The sequence below is a fragment of the Schistocerca nitens genome, chromosome 1 (assembly GCF_023898315.1).
Source record: "Schistocerca nitens isolate TAMUIC-IGC-003100 chromosome 1, iqSchNite1.1, whole genome shotgun sequence".
NCBI classification, from domain to species: Eukaryota; Metazoa; Arthropoda; class Insecta; order Orthoptera; family Acrididae; genus Schistocerca; species Schistocerca nitens.
In genome coordinates, this window is record NC_064614.1 from 233,559,114 (window position 1) to 233,585,318 (window position 26,205).

Consider the following 26,205-nt stretch of genomic DNA (forward strand, 5'->3'; position numbering starts at 1 on the left):
TTATATTGCTTGATACTCATGAAAGGAAGGAGATGAACTACACAAACTTTAACGGTAATAGAGGGGTAACACTCTTAGAAACAGCACTAGTGGGGGCACCACACTTAGAAACGGTATTAGGTATAGGAACTTTTACATTATATTAAGTTAACATGTATTTTATTTATCATATTTTATTTTGTGTAGTCCACTGTAGGGGATGAATTTACTAGTATTTATGAAGTAGTTAGCAACCATCCCATGAACCTATCCTCCTACAGAGGGCTGTCTTGAAGCTTGAAATATGTGTAAATTTTATTCCAGGAGGCAAGATGAATTTCAAGTTGAATATTCTAGCGAGTTGCCACAATTATCTTCAAATGTTGCATGTGTAACGAAAAAAAGAGCTAACAAATAAAATAAATAAAATGTATATTTCAATCTGAATGTAATGTAATTCACATGTCAGCACAATGATATTGAATGTAACGTAAAAAATTGACTATATTTTTCATTTAATTCTGTATATGTACTATATGACAACAATGTAACTATCTCATGTAATGATTAATTGTAAATATTTGTATATTTATGTACTTACTATATGAAGAAATGTATTTTAAGGAGATGTTAATGAGCTGCAAAGGACTTGTGCATGTAGCACATGATTCATATAAATGGAACTGAAAATGCAAAGAAGAAACCAACGTGATGGCACACTGGTCAAGCAACATTTACGTAGTGTCAATATGCTTTGAAGTGTATGGTGTAGTGGAAGCCGGCAGGTCTTCAGGTTGGTGTAAAAGACAAGTTCATCACCTGTCGTAGGCAGTGAGGTGTTTCCTGTGCCCTCATTGACCACTTATACCCCGGTAGACGCCACGAAAATTCGACTGCTGGAGATCACAATTTCGTGTTGACACATTGAACAAACTTTGGATTTTCTTCAAGTCACACGCAAGAGATCCAGGCAGTACACACACACACTCAGAATCCGATACTACGTTTAAAGACATTGGAGCAATATAATAGAAACATTTATTGTTCGAATTAATTCCATTATAAACACGAATCATGTGAACTGAATTCAAACGCTGTGCTAAGCAACGATAATACGCTGCAATTCAAAGACATTAATGTTACGACTCCTAAAGAAGATACACACCACAGTCTAACATAACAGTCGCGACACTTCGCCTCGATTTTGTTGCCTTCAGCGCCAGCAGCGATCCAAGCGACCGGTAGGTTGAACTGTGAGTTCGGCGCGATCGTGAAAGCGAATAGTGATTGTTTATTTTGATTTATACAATGGTTTTTACCATCGGGAGCGTTTGTAGCGCAATAAATTGCAGCAGCAATAGGAAGAAGACACCACAGCTGTCTTTGTTAGGTTTCCTAAGGATCCTGAGAGGTATATACCATCATGTTACTAAACTGTATCGTCAGGATTCACTTGCAAATGTATGTGTATAAATGATGAATGTTTCGTTTTAGGAGCAAAAAAATGGCTAGTTAATAGCAGACGAGAAGACCTTTTGAAGAAAGACCCGGTTTACCTGTATAATAATATTAGGTTTTGTTCGCTACATTTCGAACAAAACCAGTTCATGAACGCAGACAATAAAAACTCGTGTGGAATGCAGTACCCACACTGTTTGACATTCCAAATAAGCCACCTCAACTGACGAAGAGGAAACTGCCACAAAGATTCGACAGTCAATCTAAAGGTGTAAAACAGTCCTATGACACAGAAGCAGCCAGTTCAACTCTCCATGTATTAGTGCCAGATTCGTGAGAATCATCAACACAGACCTGCTTTGACGATGAAGTGGTTAGATTAAGAGCAGCTGTTCGTGTCTTACAAAAGCGTGTGAAGTGTCAGAACGTTCAGATTGCTAGACTTCGAGCGAAACTATTATGGGACAAGGAAAGTGCCTACAGGCAGATTGTTTGAAAATTATTCAAATATTTGGTTTTTCGTGAAATGTAATGTAATCAGCTCATTATAATGTTTTCAGCATATTTCTCCCACTATTTGTCAGTTGCTTGTCCTACTTAGAATAATACAAAGATGAAGGTCGTACTTGTGGCAACAGGCGACAGTGACAAACACAGTAGGCCTACAGAACGATAAACGAGCTGTCCATCGCTTTTGCATGTAGAGGTACACGTCCGCAAACACACATTATGCTTACGACGCGTCTGACGTTCACCTTACCTGCCGCTTGAAGCGCTAGTGTCGCTCCATCTGTCAAACGGCAACAACTTTTACAGCAGTGAGTGTCGCGACTGTTATGTTAGATTGTGATACACACCAAAAAGACTGTATACATAGACTGATATGCAAAGATCATTGTGCTCAGAAATATTATTTTTAATATGTAAATTTCTTATTTTCTCATATATATATGTATCTATATAAATTACATTATACCGAGCGAGGTGGCGCAGTGGTAAGACACTGGACTCGCATTCGGGAGGACGACGGTTCAATCCCGCGTCCGGCCATCCTGATTTAGGTTTTCCGTGATTTCCCTAAATCACTCCAGGCAAATGCCGGGATGGTTCCTCTGAAAGGGCGCGGCCGACTTCCTTCCCCATCCTTCCCTACTCCGATGAGACCGATGACCATGCTGTCTGGTCTCCTTCCCCAAACCAACCAACCAACCAAATTACATTACAAAGCGAGGTTGTTTCAATAGCTAATGAAAAGAAGATAATGAAAGGAGACACCACAACTCACACAGCGCTGCATAGCAGAATTATCCGGAGTTCACAAACACCAATTTTAAGAACCTAAATCCTGGTTTACACTGGAGCAAATGGAAGCGAACATGTGTGAATGAGCATTTGCAGAAAATTCACTACCATTCACTTGTGTATGCGTGGAATCGCTCATACTAGAGGGAATGGGATAGAGCACGAGGTAGCGAACATTGCCTATGAATGCCGTATTATTAGCTTTTGGAGATAATATTAGGAGTACAGGACACAGCTCTTATCTTGTTAGAGCCACAGTGCGAAACATTGCTATTCAGTGAGGGTTATTTTGCATGACGAGCACACTGCTCTTGACAAAGTGTGCAGAATGGTGCGAGGAAGGAAGAATTTCAGTGTCTAATTTCGATGGAAATATGACATGCATGGAGATCGTGCGCTTTACACAGAATTGCATACCCATCTCTCCTTAGCACTGGTCCAAAATCTTCCTTGTATGTCAGCTGCCACTTTTCCCTGGCTTCTCATTACCATTGAGGGGAAATTTGTAAGCAGAACACCAGTTACCGATGTTGAGTGTCATCTCAAGAGGTGACACAGCTAGTGTTTCGACTATGTGTGTAAGGTCTGATGGTCACATACTCTCTCTCTCTCGCTTTTATTTCCTAGAACAAAAATGGTCCTCTGGCAGATACAAAAACAAAAAGTACAGAGCTTTGATTTGCTAGCTTTCGGAATGAAATTCCCTTCTCAAGATGCAGCAGAGAGAAAAACACAAGCGTACACACACACACACACACACACACACACACACACACACACACACAGTGCCTCAACCTCACCCCAGTACCCTCACTATGGGCCTTCATAGAGCTGACAGTCAGTTGGCAGACGCGTGATCTAGAGTGTGCAGGATCAAATCCCACAACTTTTTCACCATGATTTTTAACCAAACAATCACTTTTCACTGATGTTCAAGTGGCCACGAAAGACATGGGGTTCAGACTCCACGTTAAACTGCAGGTCTCCATTTTCCGATTAGGTAACTGGGGAAAGTTAGGGACACGTAAGTAGTGCAGTGGAGTCCAGTTGAAAGACCTGCAAGAGGCCTACTGGGTACACCAGACAGAATTCTCTTTTGCTTATGTAAGCTTATTTGCTCCAGTGAAAACCTGGCTTAAACTATAAAAACATTTTTTTGAATAACTTCATATTTACAGTTCAATTCTTGCTCATGTAATTCTTATAAAAGTAGCTAGCAGAGAAAATAAAATCTTGGCAGTGTTTGATGTCGCAGATGACTTCCATCAATCAGGACTTGTAATTTGTTGACATGAAATATGTCTTGCAATTTTATAACAATTCTTGTAGGCCATTCAACATTGAATGTTGTCATTTGGCTATCAGTGAAACAGTTATTTGTTTATTCCCAGTAGTCATCACAAAAATGAGAAGTGTCTATTGAAGACAAAAATATTTTTCTTGCACCAGGCACACCAGAAAAAGGAAAAATTGATGCAGTCAGGCACTTCGCACTAATCACTAGTTTTATTTCGACAGAACTGGGATGGAGTCAGAAATGGTCCTGGCCATTGTTCTGCGTATTGCACTGCATACGAGGCGTACTTGATCAAATTCATAAAGTGTGGCAAAGGAAACTGGTAATACACAAATGACTGTAGTTTAAGAATACTGTTCCGCTGATGAACCTGAAATGAGAGAGAGGTATCAGAATTTATGTTGTCTGATAATTTCCTGAAAAATGATTTCCACTGTCGAAAAAATTCTATATTGAGATGTTGAGTCGCACTAGTAGTTCTAAGCAGAATCCACATTACATCTCCAGATTTTTCATCATCCTCCACAAAAACGGAGGTGTCCTTATGTCCAGACCATGAATCCAACAAAAGCAATGAATTAGTTTCTGCAGCTGGTAAGAATACATTTCAAACGAAATGTTGAAAATTATCCTTTTCCATTTTTCCAGATTTTGATATGTCAATTACAAAAGTTTTACAAATAAACAGTCCATTTTTTTATTTTTGGTCTTAATTTGCCTTGCGCTTCTTGAAGACCATATACAGTTGCGGAAACAGCAAACCACTTATACTTACCAGTGGTATTATATATGAATGTGTCATTGCAGTCATTGATTGAGCAACCGACTCCATCTTTTTTTCACCCCGAAATGATAGTGCTGTGTGCATGCAGTTCTTTCATGAAACCTGACTGATCAGCTTTATAAATAGCAGCAAGTTCCATCTTTACATTAGCTACGAATTTCTCTATAGCATTGTCTATCACTGGCAGCTGCTCTACAAGTTTACGTGACGTAAACTTGGTAATTTTGCGACTTCCTATTCTGCACGATTTCTTGAAACTGCGGAGGCAGTTCGACAAAGCCTAGAAATTAGCAATCTTCATGTCAGATGCAATTCAGAGCCCCCAGTCTTGTTGATCTCCGTAAGTAATGGTGCGTAGTCTCTCACGAGCAGTTCTAAATCTTTCGAACAGTTTTTCATTCAGATGGTTTCGGGATTCCATTTGATGCATATTTGTTACTTCATGTAATTCGTTCTTCCATTTGTACAGTTCACGGTCCGATTTTATGGGAGGAAAACACCTTTGCACACTGCATTAATTCGAGTTTTTCCCTACTTTGTTTAACCGATATTTCACTGCCTTTATTTATCACTGAAAGTTGTTGAAGTACATGTTTCTTTAGGCTTGGAAGGTACTCTTCTTCAGAACTGTTACTAGCACAACTGATGTCATCTGAACCACAATTCATGGAATAGTCAGTTATTTCCTATTTCTTCTTATGTATCCACAATTTCAAACAAAATGTTGATATCATTCAAATGAATGTTCAGGAAATCAACTAACAAAGACACATATGTACGTCCTCAGGAGAAGTATGTGATTTCAGCCAGAAAGCACGTTCTTCATATTTCATCATTGCTAAATTGAGAATGTTGATTGGATTCCACATTACTGTGAAACGGGAAGAAAAAAAAGGGTATATTAGCAGGCATGCCTTATGAAAGCACAATAAATATTAATTCAATTCTTGCTGTATTGTCAGTACTTAACAATACTGCAAAACGCAACTGATAATTCGTAATGGATGTTACTTGAGTGAATAATTTACAAATTATAATTGGGTTGTCTCTTGTTTCCTGTTCACAAATGTACCGCCGACCTCGGCTGTGTGTGTGCCTAGCTGCACATGCGCAGTTGCTACAGAGCCACTAGGGGTGTACATTTCTACCACTGCCTGGCGCTCTATAAATTTGGCAAATTTCAGCTATTTTTTATTATTATTTTTTAAAATACTTTCAGTGCCTCTTAACAGCTAAAATTTTGACAGTCATTTCTTTCATTATCTTCTTCCTGACTAAAAATGTCAGGGTAGGTTTCGACATGTCTTGTTTCTTATTGGACATTCCCTTGTGAGTATCTAATATTACCCTATATGCATTATTCCCTAAAGATATGAATGAAACTAAATGCAGGTACAGTATACAGTACAGCCAGTTCTACCTCAATGGACACCTTCTTGAAAGTCACCAATGAGGTAAGGGGTATGCACTGAGTATAATGAATGAAAACATGAGCATGTGTAAATTTAGTTGTTTGCTGAGTTTGTTTACTGACAATTGAAGTAATCTTATTGAAAGTTAATATTCATTATTTATAGAGTATAGATGATCAAACCCATAATACCCATAATAATTGTTTCCCAGAAACCAAATGAATTCTACATAAAAGTGCCAGTTCATGAATATTTGTTGAAATATCATGAATTAATGGAAAAATAAAGCATTCAAGGAGGGTGAAAGTGTGCTTAGCATTATATCAAGGTGTTTCTTCTGGAAGCAAAATAAATGTTGATGTCTTCTACTGTTGTGAAATGATGAAAACTTACATTCTTCAGCCGCACGGGATTGCAGGCTTTCTCGGCGTATTTCAGCTATGCAATCTTCACGGGTTATCAGCGGCGCGGTATTAGCCGAACGGTCTAAGGCGCTGCAGTCATGGCCTGTGCGGCTGGTCCCGGTGGAGGTTCAAGTCCTCCCTCGGGCATGGGTGTGTGTGTTTGTCCTTAGGATAATTTAGATTAAGTAGTGTGTAAGCTTAGGGACTGATGACCTTAGCAGTTAAGTCCCATAAGATTTCACACACATTGGAACATTTTTTTTACGTTCTTCACTATTTTGTAGTAGTAATAGTATGTATGATGAAATTTAATGTTCAATATAGGCACAGTGAAAGATTGGGTAATTACATGAGGTTACAAGCTTTCATACCGTTACCTCTGTGGCTGCAACAACAAATTAAAGAACTGTTTTTTGAAAGAGAGGTGTAACTCCAGATGAAGAAACAGTATTGGCTTGTGAGCAGCCGCTCGACCATGAAATCCAAGTTTTCTCACATCCAGCCTAATTGTCAAAGTACTTGCAGTGGATCCTGATGCAGTTTGGAATTCCTGTGTGATGGTCTGGATAGGTGTCTGCCTATTACACATTATGACCATCTTTAGCTGTCAGCAGTCTCTGTCAGTCAACAGACGAGTTCAGCTTGTACGCTTTTGTGCTGTACATGTCCCTTCACATTTCCACTTGACTGTCACATCAGAAACAGTGGACGTAGGGATGTTTAGGAGTGTGTAAATCTCTCATACAGATGTATGAAACAAGTGACACCCAATCACCTGAGACCACATTCAAAGTGCATGATTTCCACAGAGCTCCTCGTTCTGCTCTCTCACGATGTCTCATGACTACTGATGTCCCTGGTATGGAGTACCTGGCAATAGGTGACATCACAATGCACCTAATATGAAAAAGTATGTTTTTGGAGGTGTCCAGAGACTTCTTATCACATAGTGTATCACACCAACATGTGTTAGGCCATATCAATAGGTTTGGGCTATCGTGAATGTGTTCAGGTGTGTTGTATGGGAGCCCCAAATCCTATTGTTACTGCAATTCATGTATTACAGTGATGTAGTCAAAAAGATCGCCTGTGTGAAGTGCAAAGATGAACTTAAAATGTGTAGTGAATGTATTTCAAGTTTACAATCAGTAATCTTAGGATTAAGAAGAGAAAATGACAGCCTAAGGCATGAAAATATGGAGCTTAGGCCGAAACAAAGCATGGGTGTACTGCCGAAAGTTAGTAACTATAAGTCGATGGAATGGAAGACAGTGAACGGCAAATGTAAAGCACAAGGCGAAAAAATGTCACCTACAGTGAGTAAACCAAGTTTCGAGTGTGAAAACAATTTTAATATCCTTTATTCTGAAAACTGTAGTAAAGTGACTGGATCGAAATATGAGGTAAATTCGAGTGTGTGTATGGAAAACGTTACAAAAAGTAATCTTCACAGCAAAAAAAGTGAAAACTCAGGCAAAACAGTTAGATTTGCCCTACCTGTGCCTCAGTTCTTACCAGAAACCAATAGTGATAAATGTGAAAGTGTGAAATGTGGCGAAAACGAATTTCGTAAACTATGCAGTGGAGAAACAAGCAAAAAAACGGTAAAAAATACGATCGTCAAACCGTCGAACGAAAGGTACAACGTTCTCTTATTAACAGACAGCCACGGCAGAACTTTGGCGAGTGTTTTACGGGACAATTACAAAGATATCCAAGCAATAGGAATAGTGAAACCAGGTGCAAGTACGAAATCTGTTACTGATATCGAACTGCAGGGAAACAAGAAAGAAGAGAATGGATATGTAGTGTGTATAGCTGGTGCAAGAAATGAAGAACGAAATTGCCTAGCAAGCCTGGAAAACTTCCTAGAAGCAAATAAATCACGAAACACCATTATTACAACGCTGCCTCACAGGTATGATCTCATGTGCAATTCGTGTGTAAATAAGTTGATTCGAAAAACAAACATTAAAATGAAACAAATGTGTGCTCGTTTTGGCAAATGTGAAATATTAGATACAGGCAAATTGAAAAGAAGCCTACATATCAGACAAGGTACCTAAATTTTGAAGGCAAAAAAATTCTTGTGTGACAAAATATGGGAAATTATCAAAGAAAAAGACGATTTAAACAGAATTCTCAGTCACAAAGTAGACAATGATGTTTTTTTGAGGAAAGCATATTAATTTACCCTTGCATATCAGAATGTCCAGTATGTAACTAATAAAACAGAGCAGCTGAGTGCTTACCTAAATGAAACTAAGCCACACCTCTTCCTAGCGAGTGAATTGGGATGCAAGGAAGAGGAAGCATATGGTTACAGGCTAAAAAATTACAAACTTATAAAATTGTACTGCAGAAAGACACACAAAAGTGGTGGGGTAGGCATTTATAGTGGAAATGATGTAAAATGTGAAAAAGTTAAATGGATAGATGATCTGAGTACTGAAATGGTATTTGAGGTTGCAGCAGTAAACCTGAAGTATGGAAACAACAGCCTTATTATAGCAGCACTGTATAGGTCACCTGGAAGTAACACAGAAGAGTTTCTAAATTACCTAGAGGACTTGCTAGAGGGGACAGCAATGTATAAAAAACACTTGTTGCTTGTTGGAGACATCAACATAGACTCATTAAATAATAGTGTTAAGTATTTGCACTATATGGATGTATTACAGTGTTATAACTTTAAACAAATGAACTCAGAACCTACAAGAGTCACTGCAAATACGAAGACATGTATTGACCATGTTCTCACAAATGTAGGAAAAGAGAAAGTAAACGTAAACACCTTAGAAAACTACATTTGTGATCACAGAGCCCTTACTATGGAAATTGATGTAGGGAACATACATGTAACTGAAAGTGATACAGTTATATATAAAAGAAAATTTAATTATTCTAAACTTAAGATGGCACTAGAGAATGAAAAATGGGAACCAGTGTACAATGCAACTGAAGTGAATGAAAAATGGGGATATTTCTATAAGTTATTCAGTAACACTTTAAATGAAACCTGTCTTTTAGTTGAAAAAGTAAATAAAGCTGTAAACCATAAAGCCGAGAATCTCCCTCTGAAATTATTGAACTGAGGGAGAAAATGAAAGATTGCTATATACTTTTTAAAGATACTAAACTACAATATTTCTCAACAAAATATAAACTGCTCAGAAAAACATACAGAGAGTCCTTGACTAACCTAAAAGCGCAGAAATATACCTCTGAAATAAGGAACTCTAGCTGTATCAGTAAAACTGCCTGGAAAATAATTCATAAAAAAAGTGGGAAACAGAATTCCTATGAACACAGCAACATAACATGAAAAGAAAATGGTTAAGAAATAAATGACCCAAAAGAAGTGTGTGAAAAATTTATACAAAAGTTCAGTACAGTTGGTACAAATGAAGTTCATGTCAAGCCACAAAATTTTAGTCTTGGAAAATCTAGCCAGTCCTTTTACTGAGAGAGACGTCCTAGCAATCATATCAGCACTTCGACCAAAAATGTCTTGTGGCTGGGATGACATTTCACCTAACCTGCTAAAGGAATGCAGGGATGAATTAGTGAAACCCCTGACTCGCTTGATAAATACCTCCCTCAGAAATGGAGTATTCCCTGACCTTTTCAAAATTACTGAAATTATACCAGTGCATAAAAAGGGATTAAAAACTGACACTAGAAACTACAGGCCAATATCATTAATCTCAGAACTAGGCAAATTGTTAGAGAGAGTAATACTAAATCAAGTTGAATCGTATTTCACCAAACACAATCTGTTAAACAACCTACAACATGGATTTAGAAAAGGGAGATCTACTACAACAGCAGTAGCATCTTTTATACATGAAATATTAAATAAGCTGGACAAAAGTGACAAGGTAATAGGCACTTTCCTACGTATGAGTAAAGCCTTTGATACTGTGAATCAAACCATTCTTCTGTGTAAGCTAGAATAGTAAGGGTTGAGAGGACTAGCCTTGAAACTACTTCCCTCCTATTTGAAAGACAGGAAACAGTGTGTAAAGCTAACTTATCAAAATAATGAGCAGCTCCTAACAACCAAATCAAACTTCAGGACACTTCAATGTGGTGTGCCTCAAGGAAGCATACTAGGGCCTTTTCTGTTCCTTGTATATGTAAATAACTTATTTGAACCCCAAAATTGCATGGTTGTAAGCTATGCCGATGACATATCCTTCATCAGCTGTGGCAGTGATATGCAGTCTGCAGCTAACAGTACCGAGATCAGCTTCAATACTCTGTCCGCATACCTTACAGCAAAGAAGCTTCTTGTAAATAAAGACCAAACAGCAATAATGAAGTTCATCCACAGTTATAATGCTGCCATAACTGATACTGTATTTACATCCCATTGGGTCTTGCATATGCAAATTCGCATAATAATGGAAAGGCCATGTAGATAATGTTTGCAAGAAAATCAGTAGAAATGTGTATCTACTGAAACAGGTCTCAGCCTTCTTGGACCATGATAATTTAAAGCAAATGTATTTTGGGTTAATTCATCCGCACCTTCAGTATGGTATTGAGATATAGGGTGGGGCATCAGCAATTCATATAGATAGACTTTTTAGATTACAAAAAAAAGGCAGTAAGAATGGTAGCCAAGGTAAAGAAGAGAGAGGCTTGTAGAGACATCTTTAGAAAATATAAAATTGTTACGGTGTACTCCATGTATATAACTGCAGACAGTCATGTTCGTGAAACAAAATCCTGAATTTAATGTGAGAAACAGTAATGTACACAACTATGATACACGGGGAAGGGAAAATTTTCATAGAATTGTGACCAATAAAAAGGCAATGGACCACGGACCACACAGAATGGGAGCAATTTTCTACAATGCACTACACTGTGAACTCAAGAAAGTAAATCTAAATATGCTAAAGAGTAGACTGAAGCAATTATTAATAGAGAAGTGTTGTTACCCTATAGAGGACTTTAAGTTGTAGTACACAATGTATTCAATGTATCAGTGGTATGAAAGAATGTAATTATACACTGTATTATGTGTACTGTACAATTATAAATATAAGCTAAATTGTGTTACACTATAGAGTAATCTACTTGTAGTGCCCTTTTGAAAAATAATGTATACAGACATGTGTCTGATCCATATGTTGTTATGAAAGAATGTAAATATTTTACTGTATATGTGTAATGTAATCTAAATTTTCCTGACAATGTCCGAAAACTTTTATTATATGGACAGAAAATAAATAAAGAAAGAAATCTGGAAACAAGTCGAGGTGTTTATTGTCAGTATCTATGGAGACCAGCATGGAACACGCAAAACATACCACAGACAACGATCATTTAGCTGCAATAATAGGACAATTTATATGAGGGGGTGCTGAAAAGTAATTCTTCCAAATTTTTTATGTGAAAAGTCATAAAGCTTTTTAAATAAAACAAACTTTATTGACATTTTACTTCTTTCTTCTTCATGTCTACGTACGAGGGCTGTTTAAAAAGTAAGGTGACTTTTCAAATTGTGTGAGCAACGTATATTCAATTATCAATCTTTTATTATTATTTCTTTACTTTCTCAGACGTTAAGTCTGGTTAAGAATGGAAAGTGACGCGGACCTTGATCAAGCGTCACTTCCTATTAACTGTACGGTATGTGTTATATTGCATTTAGGAACTTTCGGGTAATTGAATATGTATCAATAATTACGGATTTCTGTAGTTGTATATATATGTTTGCATGTAGCTGTATTGCATTGATGTACTGGTGGATATTGTGTGGTATGACTCCTGTAGTTGATAGTATAATTGGTATGATGTCAACTTTATCCTGATGCCACATGTCTTTGGCTTCCTCAGCCAGTTGGATGAATTTTTCAATTTTTTCTCCTGTTTTCTTTTGTATATTTGTTGTATTGGGTATGGATATTTCGATTAGTTGTGTTAATTTCTTCTTTTTATTGGTGAGTATGATGTCAGGTTTGTTATGTGGCGTTGTTTTATCTGTTATAATGGTTCTGTTCCAGTATAATTTGTATTCATCATTCTCCAGTACATTTTGTGGTGCATACTTGTATGTAGGAACTTGTTGTTTTAAAAGTTAATGTTGTAAGGCAAGCTGTTGATGTATTATTTTTGCGACATTGTCATGTCTTCTGGGGTATTCTGTATTTGCTAGTATTGTACATCCGCTTGTGATGTGATCTACTGTTTCTATTTGTTGTTTACAAAGTCTGCATTTATCTGTTGTGGTATTGGGATCTTTAATAATATGCTTGCTGTAATACCTGGTGTTTATTGTTTGATCCTGTATTGCAATCATGAATCCTTCTGTCTCACTGTATATATTGCCTTTTCTTAGCCATGTGTTGGATGCGTCTTGATCGATGTGTGGCTGTGTTAGATGATACGGGTGCTTGCCATGAAGTGTTTTCTTTTTCCAATTTACTTTCTTCGTATCTGTTGATGTTATGTGATCTAAAGGATTGTAGAAGTGGTTATGAAATTGCAATGGTGTAGCCGATGTATTTATATGAGTGATTGCCTTGTGTATTTTGCTAGTTTCTGCTCGTTCTAGAAAGAATTTTCTTAAATTGTCTACCTGTCCATAATGTAGGTTTTTTATGTCGATAAATCCCCTTCCTCCTTCCTTTCTGCTTAATGTGAATCTTTCTGTTGCTGAATGTATGTGATGTATTCTATATTTGTGGCATTGTGATCGTGTAAGTGTATTGAGTGCTTCTAGGTCTGTGTTACTCCATTTCACTACTCCAAATGAGTAGGTCAATATTGGTATGGCATAAGTATTTATAGCTTTTGTCTTGTTTCTTGCTGTCAATTCTGTTTTCAGTGTTTTTGTTAGTCTTTGTCTATATTTTTCTTTTAGTTCTTCTTTAATATTTGTATTATCTATTCCTATTTTTTGTCTGTATCCTAGATATTTATAGGCATCCGTTTTTTCCATCACTTCTATGCAGTCGCTGTGGTTATCAAGTATGTAATCTTCTTGTTTAGTGTGTTTTCCCTTGACTATGCTATTTTTCTTACATTTGTCTGTTCCAAAAGCCATACTTATATCATTGCTGAATACTTCTGTTATCTTTAGTAATTGGTTGAGTTGTTGATTTGTTGCTGCCAGTAGTTTTAGATCATCCATGTATAGCAAATGTGTGATTTTGTGTGGGTATGTTCCAGTAATATTGTATCCATAATTTGTATTATTTAGCATGTTGGATAGTGGGTTCAGAGCAAGGCAGAACCAGAAAGGACTTAATGAGTCTCCTTGGTATATTCCACGCTTAATCTGTATTGGCTGTGATGTGATATTATTTGAATTTGTTTGGATATTAAGTGTGGTTTTCCAATTTTTCATTACTATGTTTAGGAACTGTATCAATTTAGGATCTACTTTGTATATTTCCAATATTTGTAGTAACCATGAGTGGGGTACACTATCAAAAGCTTTTTGGTAATCAATGTATGCATAGTGTAGCGACCTTTGTTTAGTTTTAGCTTGATATGTCACCTCTGCATCTATTATCAGTTGCTCTTTACAACCTCGTGCTCCTTTGCAACAGCCTTTTTGTTCTTCATTTATAATTTTGTTCTGTGTTGTATGTGTCATTAATTTCTGTTTAATGACTGAAGTTAATATTTTGTATATTGTTGGTAGGCATGTTATGGGGCGATATTTAGCTGGGTTCGCTGTGTCTGCTTGATCTTTAGGTTTCAGATAAGTTATTCCATGTGTAAGTGTATCAGGGAATGTGTATGGGTCTGCAATGTAACTGTTAAATAATTTAGTTAGATGTGAATGTGTTGAGGTGAACTTCTTTAACCAGAAATTTGCTATTTTATCATTTCCAGGGGCTTTCCAATTGTGAGTAGAATTAATTGCTTGGGTGACTTCATGTTGCAAAATTATCACTTCAGGCATTTGTGGTTTCATCTTGTTTGTGTCTGTTTCTGCTTGTATCCACCGTGCATGCCTGTTATGTTGTACCGAGTTTGACCATATGTTGCTCCAGAAGTGTTCCATGTCTGTTATGTTTGGTGGATTGTTTATTTTAATGTGTGTGTTATCTATTGTCTGGTAAAATTTCTTTTGGTTTGTGTTGAATGTTTGGTTTTGTTTCCTTCTATTTTCACTTTTTTTGTATCTTCTGAGTCGTTTTGCTAATGCTTGTAATTTCTGCTTCTTTTCGTCTAATTGCTCTGTCGCTTCTTGTTGTGAGATTTTACCTAACCTTTTTCGTTTTTTTCCGAGATTTCATTTCTTATAAATTGTGTTAGCTGTCCGATGTCTTTTCTCAGTTTTTCTATTCTGATCTGTAGCCTGTGTTGCCATGCTGGTTTTGTGGGTTTCTTCTGTGTGTTGGTTGGTTCTGATCTCTGCCTAGTGTGTATATTTAGTGTAGTGAGTGCTCCTATATAAACCAGTAGTTGTAACTCTTCCATAGTTGTGTTTTCATTTATTTTGTTGTGTATGATTGTGTTGATAGTTTTTATTGTTTTTCGACTTGTGGGTTATTTGGTGGTCTATGCAAGAATGGTCTAATGTCTGTATTTGTGTCTTTGTATTCTGTATATGTTAGCTGAAATTTTTCTTCTATATCTAACATCTGTGTCACTTTGTGTTCTATTTGTGCTTGTTCTGGTGGCTGTCTTAAGGTTTCGTTTTCCTCTGATTGTTTAATTGGTGCGTGTTGTTCTTTGTTTGTTTGCTCTGGGATGTTTGAGTCCATTACTGTATTTTCTTCTTCTTCTGATTGCACATTATTTTGTTCCAGTATTTGTTGTACTTGTTGTTTGATGTTTTCTAATTCTGACTGGGGTATCCTGTTATTTTTGATTATTACACGGATCTGATCAGCTAGTCGTTGTTCTGTTAAAAATTTTAATTCTGGGTATCTGGTGATAAATGTTGTGTATACTTGTGATCTGTATCCAGTTGTGTTGGTTCCTAGATTTGTTGCTTGGTAATAACAGAACATGAGGTGTCGATTAACTTCATCTGACCATCTCATCCTCTGTCTTTGTTTTCCTTGTAGGGTGGTTGCAGGAAGCATATCCTGCAAAACACCTCTATTTGGATTTAAATCATTTTCCAGTTGGCTAGCAGTGTCGTTACCATTGTGGGCGGGCATAGGGTTCAAGCGTCGTCCCCGACCATGACGGCGCTTGTCCGAGGCTTCTTTAGTTCTGTCCTGAACCAACTAATCACACTAAAGGGGGGTTAGCCCTATTAGTGGTTTGTTCTTTTCGTCGCCTTTTACGACTGGCAGAACATACCGGAGGCCTATTCTTTTCCCGGGCCTCCACGGGTATTATTATTATTATTATTATTATTATTATGTTGTTACACATGTCCCAAACATATGTACACAGTTTCAAGTGTACAGCATACTTTGTTTGTTTTTGACAGATAGAAAGCTTAGATGTGTTTTAGTGTGCTCAGTGATTTTTGATTATTATAAAAAAGTGGAACACAGAATTTGCATCAAATTTTGTGTGAAAAATGGAATCAAGTGCTCAAAAACACTTGCAATGTTGGCAGTGGCATACGGTGAGTCTGCTCTAAGTAAAAAATATGTCCACAAGTGGTACAAGTTCGTATAAGATGGCCGAGAAGATGCCAGTGACGAACCTTGCTCTGGATGCCCCAGTGCATCAACAGCAGATGATAACATCAAAGCTGCGAAGAAAATTGTTTTGGAAAACTGTCAGATTACCATAAGAGAAGTTGCTGAGGATGTTGGCATATCAGGCAGCTTGTGTCATGCAATTTTTTCAGATGTTTTGTACATGAGACATGTGCCAGTGAAGTTTGTTCCAAACCTTCTCAATTTTGATCAGAAGAGCCGTGGCATGAGCATAGCTCAGCTCTTTGGCATCAGTGATAATCGTGATTTGCTCAAAAGGGTCGTAACTGGTGACCAAACATGGGTTTATGGTTATGACATCGAAACCAAAGCCCAATCGTGTCAGTGGGAAGCATCCCGGAGAGCCAAGACTGGAAAAAGCACGCCAAGTTCAATCAGGTGTCTTAAGTTTTGCTCTCTGTTTTTTTAATTACTGTGGCATAGTGCATTGTGAATTTTTGCCTCAAGGTCATACGGTCAATAAGGAGTATTACCCTGACATTATGCGCTGTTTGGGAGAAGCAATATGCAAAAAAATTCGGAATTGTGGAAAATCAATTCATGGCCTTTGCGGCACGGCAGTGCACCTGCTCATTCATCATTGCTTGTGAGAGATTCTTTGACCAAAGACAACATGACAATCATGCCTCGGCCACCGTATTCACCAGATTTGCCCCCTGCGACTTTTTCTGTTCGCAAAACTGAAGAGACCTATGAGAGAACAAAGATTTTCAACGATTGAGGAAATAAAAACTGCATTGCTGGAAGTACTCAAGCTGTACCGAAAAGTGCGTATTAGAAGTGCTTCGAGGAGTGGAAGAAGCATTGGCACAAGTGTATTGTATCTGAGGGGGATTATTTTGAAGGGTACAAAATGAATATTGATGAATAAATAAATATTTTTTCATAAAAATATAAAGTCACCTTACTTTTTGAACACACCTCGTATACATTTCTCAACGTAGTCACGATGGCAGTGAATTCATTTCTCCCAATGAGAGACCAGTTTGTGAATACTGTGACTGTATAACATTTAACTTTTCTGAAAGAACCACAACCTTGCCTTTGCTTGCACCGCTTCATCACTATAAAAGTGAAATCCTCAGAGGTGTCCTTTCTGTTTCGGAAACAGATGAAAATCGAATGGGGCCAAGTCACAACTGTGTGGAGGTTGATTGATGACTGTGCACCCAGGCATCATATTGTTGCAGATGGCACAGTGCTTGTGGTCTAGCACTGTAATGCTGAAGGAGAGGTTCTCCATTTGTGGAAGAACTATTCAAATTCAAAACTTGATTACAGCACTCTGTTTCTTATGCAGTGAAAGAGTTATGTTATACACCGTCATGTTACCTGCCACAGTTTGGATCCCTTTAGCAGCAGAGTGTTACAACTTGCGTCAGCAAAGTGAGAAAGGCAAGTGACTAATAAGCATGACATGTAATATCTCAACATATATTGAGAACAGAATAAAAAATTTGCATGCATTACTTTTCAGCATAACCTCGTGCTTTGTAGACAAAAAGACATAGCCACTCATGCAACACTTTATGGACAGTTGATCAAGTTTTCTGGAATTTGAGAGATGCTCAACGAATTGATTCCTGAGGGCTGCATTCAAATGCAGCTCACACTCTGTCCAATGTGTGCTTGAGACACAGGGAATGTCCAGTTTGAGGAAGTTTGACATTGCCTGTCTCTATAAATTTTTTGAAACATATCAATATTCTTGTTTTTGCGAATGGTGTTATCCCAAAGTTGCCTTAACAATTTTGCAGTATTGTTGTCATAGATTTGGATTCTGAATGCCTGGTGACACACTATGCTGTTTCCTGGTCTGTCGCCATTTTGACGTACTCCAAGACAAATCTGCAACAAAGAACAAAGGAAAAAATACTCTCCAACCTGCTAAACATTTTACAAGAAGCCACGTTTGTAATAGGTTCCAAGTTACGATTTGCCTTCATGGGCACCCTGTACATACATACATACATACAGACAGACAGTGAGCGAGTGAGACGTCGCAAATTATAAACACTCTATCTGTTATATCATCTATTGCCTTCAGTGGCAAAATTTTTTTCTAAGTTTTCATTCTGTATTTGATACAGTTGCGCATGAAATATGTAACACATACTGGAATATTACAAAGTAATAATTAGGCAAAATTACAGTTAACTTTATTATTCAGATGTATTGTTTGAATATTCATATTCCAGAGAAAAGCATAGTTTTCATTAATACATCATTAGTTAAAAGTTATGGCTAAAAGAAAGTTCTACTATAAAACATTATGTGAAAACATTATGAGCTAATCACTGTATTTGGACAAAATGAAATACACCATTATAAAGACTGACATACCAAGTTTACAGTAAGATATTTTATTTTGCATGAAACTAATTAACTTCCAAGATAATTTCCATTGAAATTCATAAGCAGCTACATCTTCCATGCTAGATTCTAGCTATATGCTTGTTAGATTTTGAACTTCGTCACTGTATTTTTATTGAAATATTTTTTTCTTAATCAGACGACACCCCTCATAAGTAATTAAGCCAGTAATGAAAATTTTGAATAATTTGTCATAATGTATACTGAAGATCAATGGCGTATTTTTCTGCATTCCCAGTGCGAAAGTGTAGGGTGGTTCTGTATCCTTACACAATTTCATCTTCAACATTTTTCATAGACCAGAAAACATAGTACCTCAAAAGCAGCATGCTTTAAACTAGCCACTATTCAGAACATTATGCAGTTTCAGAGGTCAACACATGTCTGTATGTCAGCCCTTAAATAGCTCACCTCATTCCAAAATTGCCAGTTCCAGGCACACTGTCAAACATGTAACATCTCTGTGTTGAACTGAGTGGAGAATCTGTGCACAGACAGTTGCTGCATAACATGTTTGTTTGTCTCTCTTGTAAACGTCTGCAACCATCAAGGAATTGTATTACATTTGTGCATCTTAAAGTTCCAGGTGTGACTGTAAATGGCAATATGTAAGTGTGGTTGTTTCATAAAAGCTACTTACTGGATATGTCAATTATGTGGTCAGATTTCTACACAACAGTAATGTGTGTACTATGTGAGAAGGGTGGTTCTCTTTACTTGTAAAATCTGGGTGTTATGCGACCGGAACTGGCCACTTTATATATGGGACTGACCGTCAAAATTTTCTAAGTGTAAATAAAATGGGAAAGAACCATTTAAATTCAAATATTGTGTGGATGATTTGGTTATAACCTTTCTAAAGTCAGTATTCAGGTTATTATTTCAAAAAAATCAAGGTATGAGACTTCAAGACAAGTAGAATCGAGTGCAAAACAGGTAAGGGAAATGGTGTGGAGGGGGGGGGGCTGTATACTGTAATGAATCAGTATAGATGATGATACAATGGTGTGACTGACCTCTTGATTCCTGAGCCAATTTTGTAGCCAGCATATTTCATTAAAGGTGCACAAAGTTTCTTGTATTCTCTTACCAAGCTCTTGCACAATGATTAGATTAGATTAGATTAATACTTGTTCCATAGATCATGAATACGACACTTCGTAATGATGTGGAACGTGTTGGTTAATAAAAGATGTCTGTACAAGATATTACATTACACAAAATATTGCATGACACTAATGTTTAAGTTTTTTTCCCCCCTTAATTTATATCTAAAAATTCAGCCAATGAGTAGAAGGAGTTGTCATCTAGAAATTCTTTTAACTTATTTTTAAATGTTAGTTGGCTATCTGTCAGGCTTTTGATGCTGTTTGGTAGGTGACCAAAGACTTTTGTGGCAGCATAATTTACCCCTTTCTGTGCCAAAGTCAGATTTAACTCTGCATAGTGAAGATCATCCTTTCTCCTGGTGTTATAGCTATGCACACTGCTATTACTTTTGAACTGGGCTGGATTATTAACAACAAATTTCATAAGTGAATATATATACTGTGAGGTTACTGTGAGGATCCCTAGATCCTTAAATAGATGTCTGCAGGATGACCATGGGTGAGCTCCAGCAATTATTCTGATTACACGTTTTTGAGCAATGAATACTTTTCTACTCAACGATGAATTACCCCAGAATATGATGCCATACGAAAGCAGTGAATGAAAGTAGGCATAGTAAGCTAATTTACTGAGATTCTTATCACCAAAATTTGCAATAACCCTAACAGCATACGTAGCTGAACTCAGGCGTTTCAGCAGACCCTCAATGTGTTGTTTCCAGTTTAACCTCTCATCAATGGACACACCTAAAAATGTTGAAAATTCTACCTTAGCTACAGACTTCTGTTCAAAGTCTATATTTATTACTGGAGTTGTGCCATTTACTGTACGAAACTGTATATACTGTGTTTTATCAAAATTTAGAGAGTCTTTTTGCTGAGAACCACTGAATAATTTTGTGAAAAACATCATTCACAATTACATCACTTAGTTCTTGGTTTTTGGATGTTATTACTATACTTGTATCATCAGCAAAAAGAACTAACTTTGCATCTTCATCAATGTGGAATGGTAAGTCATTAATGTATATCACGAAGAGTAAAGGACCTAAGACCGAACCCTGTGGGACCCCGTACTTGATAGCCCCCAAGTTTGAGGAATCAGCTGTTGTTTTAACATTACATGAACTACTTATTTCAACTTTCTGCATTCTTCCAGTTAAGTATGAATTAAACCATTTGTGCACTGCCCCCCTCAAACCATAATGATTTAGCTTATCTAAAAGAATTCCATGATTTACACAATCAAAGGCCTTTGAGAGATCACAAAAAATACCAATGGGTGATGTCCGGTTATTCAGAGCATTTAATATTTGATCAGTGGAAGCGTATAAAGCATTTTCTGTTGAAAAGCCTTTCTGAAAACCAAACTGACATTTTGTTAGTACTTTATTTTTACAAATATGGGAGGCTACTCTTGAATATATTACTTTCTCAAAAATTTTTGTTAGAGCTGTCAGAAGAGAGATTGGGCAGTAGTTGTTCACATCCTACATATCCCCCTTTTTATGCAATGGTTTTACAAAAGCATATTTCAGTCTATCGGGGAAAACACCCTGCTCCAAAGAGCTATTACATACGTGGCTGAGAATCCTACTTATCTGTGGGGAACAAGCTTTAAGTACCTTGCTGGAAATGCCATAAATTCCGTAAGAGCTTTTACTTTTCAGTGAGTTTATTATTTTACTGATTTCAGAGGGATAGGTTGGTGGAATTACAGTTGCTTCAAACTGCACAGGTATGGCCTCTTCTATTAGTAGCCTTGCCTCTTCTAGTGAAGATCTAGATCCTATTTTCTCCACAACATTTAAAAAATGATTATTGAAAATATTTTCAATTTCTGATTGTTTGTTAGTACACTTGTCATTCAGTTTTATGGCACTAAAGTCTTCCTGTGCTCTTGGTTGCCCTGTTTCCCTTTCAATAATATTCCAAATTGCTTTAATTTTATTATCAGAGTTACTGATATCAGACATGATACACATGCTTCTGGACTTTTTAATAACTTTTCTTAGTACTGCACAATAGTTTTTATAATATTGAACAATTTTGGGGTCAGTACTCCCTCTTGCTGTTAGATACAGTTCTCTTTTATGGTTGCAAGATATTCTTATTCCTTTAGTTAGCCATGGTTTTTTATATGTTTTCTTGGAATTATGTTTAACTATTTTCTTGGGAAAATAATTTTCAAATACCCTTAAAAATGTATCGTGAAATAAGTTATATTTCAAGTTTGCATCAGGTTCCTTATACACTTCATCCCAGTCTACTTGCTGTAGGCTTTCCCTAAAGTTTGCAATATTTATATTGTTAATTATTGACTTTAATTGATGAAAGGAGAAAATATAAAAATGCAGTAAATGAAGCAGGCAAAAGGGAATACAAACGTCTCAAAAATGAGATCGACAGAAAGTGAAAAATGGTTAAGCAGGGATGGCTAGAGGACAAATGTAAGGATGTAGAGGCTTGTCTCACTAGGGGTAAGATAGATACTGCCTACAGGAAAATTAAAGAGACCTTTGGAGAGAAGAGAACCACTTGTATGAATATCAAGAGCTCAGATGGCAACCCAGTTCTAAGCAAAGAAGGGAAGGCAGAAAGGTGGAAGGAGTATATAGAGGGTTTATACAAGGGCGATGTACTTGAGGACAGTATTATGGAAATGGAAGAGGATGTAGATGAAGATGAAATGGGAGATAAGATACTGTGTGAAGAGTTTGACAGAGCACTGAAAGACCTGAGTCGAAACAAGGCCCCGGGAGTAGACAACATTCCATTAGAACTACTGATGGCCTTGGGAGAGCCAGTCATTACAAAACTCTACCATCTGGTGAGCAAGATGTATGAGACAGGCGAAATACCCACAGACTTCAAGAAGAATATAATAATTCCAATACCAAAGAAAGCAGGTGTTGACAGATGTGAAAATTACCGAACTATCAGTTTAATAAGTCACAGCTGCAAAATACTAACGCGAATTCTTTACAGACGAATGGAAAAACTGATAGAAGCGGACCTCGGGGAAGATCAGTTTGGATTCCGTAGAAATGTTGGAACACGTGAGGCAATACTAACCTTACGACTTATCTTAGAAGAAAGATTAAGAAAAGGCAAACCTACATTTCTAGCATTTGTAGACTTAGAGAAAGCTTTTGACAACGTTAACTGGAATACTCTCTTTCAAATTCTGAAGGTGGCAGGGGTAAAATAGAGGGAGCGAAAGGCTATTTACAATTTGTACAGAAACCAGATGGCAGTTATAAGAGTCGAGGGGCATGAAAGGGAAGCAGTGGTTGGGAAAGGAGTGAGACAGGGTTGTAGCCTCTCCCCGATGTTATTCAATCTGTATATTGAGCAAGCAGTAAAGGAAACAAAAGAAAAATTCGGAGTAGGTATTAAAATTCATGGAGAAGAAGTAAAAACTTTGAGATTCGCCGATGACATTGTAATTCTGTCAGAGACAGCAAAGGACTTGGAAGAGCAGTTGAACGGAATGGACAGTGTCTTGAAAGGAGGATATAAGATGAACATCAACAAAAGCAAAACGAGGATAATGGAATGTAGTCAAATTAAATTGGGTGATGCTGAGGGGATTAGATTAGGAAATGAGATGAAGAAGCTAGCACAGGATAGAGTAGCATGGAGAGCTGTATCAAACCAGTCTCAGGACTGAAGACCACAACAACAACAACAATTGAATGCACTGCTTTGGAAGTCTGATTTGATATACTGCATGGAGCTATGTCATGTACTGTAACTAGCTGTGCACCATGATCTGAAAGACCATTCTCAACAGGATAAGCATTTATGTCCTTAAACTTATCTTCGTCTATAAAAAAGTTATCTATTAATGTACTGCTGTTCTTTGTTATCCGAGTAGGAAAATCAATGACGGAGCTCAAATTGAAAGAACTGAGTAATACTACAAGGTCATTCTTACTATTACACTCTTTCAGGGAGTCAACATTGAAATCCCCACAAATGATAATTTGCATCCCCCTGTTTGACAGATAGCACAACAAAGCATCCAAGTTTTCTAGAAATAGCTGGAAGTTCCCTGAGGGGGACCTATACACTGTTACAATTATGAAAGTGCCATCATTTAGTTTAAGTTCAGTGGCACATGCTTCCATATGTTGCTCTACACAAAATTTTTTAGTTTCTTAATTTTTTACACTGTGGAAGCTTTTGACATATATGGCAACTCCTCCTCTCATCATATTATCTCTACTTACATGTGCAGCTAATTTGTACCCATTGATGCTAACCTTTTGCATATCAGTGACAATGTGATGCTCAGACAGGCATAGTACATCTATTACATTCTCTTTTACATTTTACTATGTGCAAGAGGAAAAGTATTCCATTGCCTTTTTAGAGCCACGATGTTGTCTCTCTTCTTTCTCGGCTGTGATTTATATTAGATTAGATTCAGTTTTCATTCCATGGACCCAAAAATGGATGTAGAACATATCTGAAAGTATAACATAAAAAACATAAAGCATTTGAATAAAATACATACTATCCTGATCATTTATCAGGAGTGTGTCATAATAGGTGAATATATTACAGTAAACTGGAATTGCTAATATACAGAATTAATACATTGTCAGAATGAAACAGTGTTATGTACTTTTAATGAATTTATCATACACAAAAGACATAATCTTGACTATTGTGACAAAGTGCTGTCAAAACTGAAATCTAACAGACATTTTTACTTATGCTGGTGTAAAAGCCCTTGTTAAGATATTCATCTACAGAGTAGAAGGAGTTGTCTATCAAAAAGTCGTTCATACTCTTGTTTGAACTGTGATTTATCTGAAACCAAATTTTTAATGTTATACACTTGCTGGAAGGCAATCTCATATAATTTGAAATAACAAACTTTTCATCTACAACTACATAGATACTCTGTAAGCCACTGTACAGTGCTTGGCAGGGGTACCCTGTACCACTGCCTGTCATTTCCTTCCCTGTACCTCTCACAAATAGAGCAAGGAAAAAGACTATCTGTCTACCTCTGTATGAGTCCTAATTTCTTGTGCCTCATCTTCATGGTGCTTATGCACAACGTATGTTGAAGGCAATAACATTTTTTGGCAGTTTGCTTCAAGCGCTGGTGCTCTAAATTTTCTCAGTAGTGTTTCTCGAAAAGAACATCACTTTCCATCCATGGATTTCCATTCAAGTTCCCAAAGCATCTCCGGTAACACTTACGTGTTGTTCGAATCTACCAGTAACAAATTTAGCTGCCCCATCTCAATTGCTTCGATGACTTCTTTCAATCCAACCTGGTACAGATCTCAAATTCACGAGCAGTACTCAAGAATAGGCCACATAACCATCCTATACGCGGTCTCCTTTACAGGTGAATCATTCTTTCCTAAAATTCTCCCAATAAATTGAAGTCGACTATTTGCCTTTCCTAATACAGTTCTCAGATGCTCGTTCTACCTCGTATTGCTTTACAGTGTTATGCCCAGATATTTAAACGACTTTTTTCAAGCAGGGCCAAATATCTCACGAAATAGGCGCCAAACAAAAAAACTACAAAGAACGAAACGTGTCTAGCTTGAAGTGGAAAACCATATGGCGCTATGGTGGGCCCGCTAGATGGCACTGCCATAGGTCAAACGGATATCAACTGTTTTTTTTAAATAGGAACCCCCATTTTTATTACATAATCGTGTACTACGTAAAGAAATATGAATGCTTTAGTTGGACCACGTTTTTTGCTTTGTGATGGATGGCGCTGTAATAGTCACAAACATATGGCTCACAATTTTAGATGAACAGTTAGTACCAGGTAAGTTTTTTTAAATTAAAATACAGAACGTAGGTATGTTTGAACATTTTATTTCAGTTGTTCCTTTGTGACACATGTACCTTTGTGAACTTATTTCTGAGAACGCATGCTGTTACAATGCGATTACTTGTAAATACCACATTAATGCAATAAATGCTCAAAATGATGTCCGTCAACCTCAATGCATTTGGCCATACGTATAACGACATTCCTCTCAACAGCGAGTAGTTGGCCTTCCGTAATGTTCGCACATGCATTGACAACGCGCTGACGCATGTTGTCAGGCATTTTCGGTGGATCATGATAGCAAATATCCTTCAACTTTCCCCACAGAAAGAAACCCGGGGACGTCAGATCCAGTGAACGTGTGGGCCATGGTATGGTGCTTCGATGGCCAATCCACCTGTCATGAAATATGCTATGCAATACCACTTCAACCACAAGCGAGCTATGTGCTGGACATCCATCATGTTGGAAGTACATCGCCATTCTGTCATCTGTCATGCAGTGAAACATCTTGTAGTAACCTCGGTGGAACATTACGTAGAAAATCAGCATACATTGCACCATTTAGATTGCCATCGATAAAATGGGAACCAATTATCCTTCCTCTCATAATGCCGCA

General features: G+C 37.2%; 1 protein-coding gene across 1 annotated transcript in view; it reads left to right on the forward strand.

Moving 5' to 3' along the window:
• Positions 1-8,419: 8,419 nt before the first annotated feature.
• LOC126246423 (uncharacterized) overlaps positions 8,420-26,205 on the forward strand; it is a 32,721-nt gene continuing 14,935 nt past the window's right edge. The window contains exon 1 of the mRNA XM_049948394.1: positions 8,420-8,554. The gene's annotated coding sequence lies outside the window, so the exon portion shown is untranslated. The remainder of the gene's footprint in view (positions 8,555-26,205) is intronic.